This window comes from Scylla paramamosain, chromosome 34 (genome assembly GCF_035594125.1).
Source record: "Scylla paramamosain isolate STU-SP2022 chromosome 34, ASM3559412v1, whole genome shotgun sequence".
Lineage (NCBI taxonomy): Eukaryota > Metazoa > Arthropoda > Malacostraca > Decapoda > Portunidae > Scylla > Scylla paramamosain.
The window spans coordinates 11108005-11108254 of record NC_087184.1 but is presented as its reverse complement, the minus strand read 5'-3'; positions in this window follow the sequence as shown (position 1 = coordinate 11108254).

Below are 250 nucleotides of genomic sequence, written 5' to 3'. Positions count from 1 at the left end.
GACTGTTTATTACCACGACAGAGAGAGAGAGAGACTTAAAGAAACACGTTGATGTTGTTTTCATAAGAGGAAAGCATTTCTGGAGAGAGGTGATGTAAAAATTGAAACTTTTTTTAGCAGAAAATAAAGAAAAAAGATTTAATTTTGAAGTTTTTTTTATTGTAATTAAAAGGAGAGAATACGTTTAATTATAAAGAAAAAGTAATATAGGAAAGGTATTTTAGATAATTAGTAAGGAAAGAATACATTT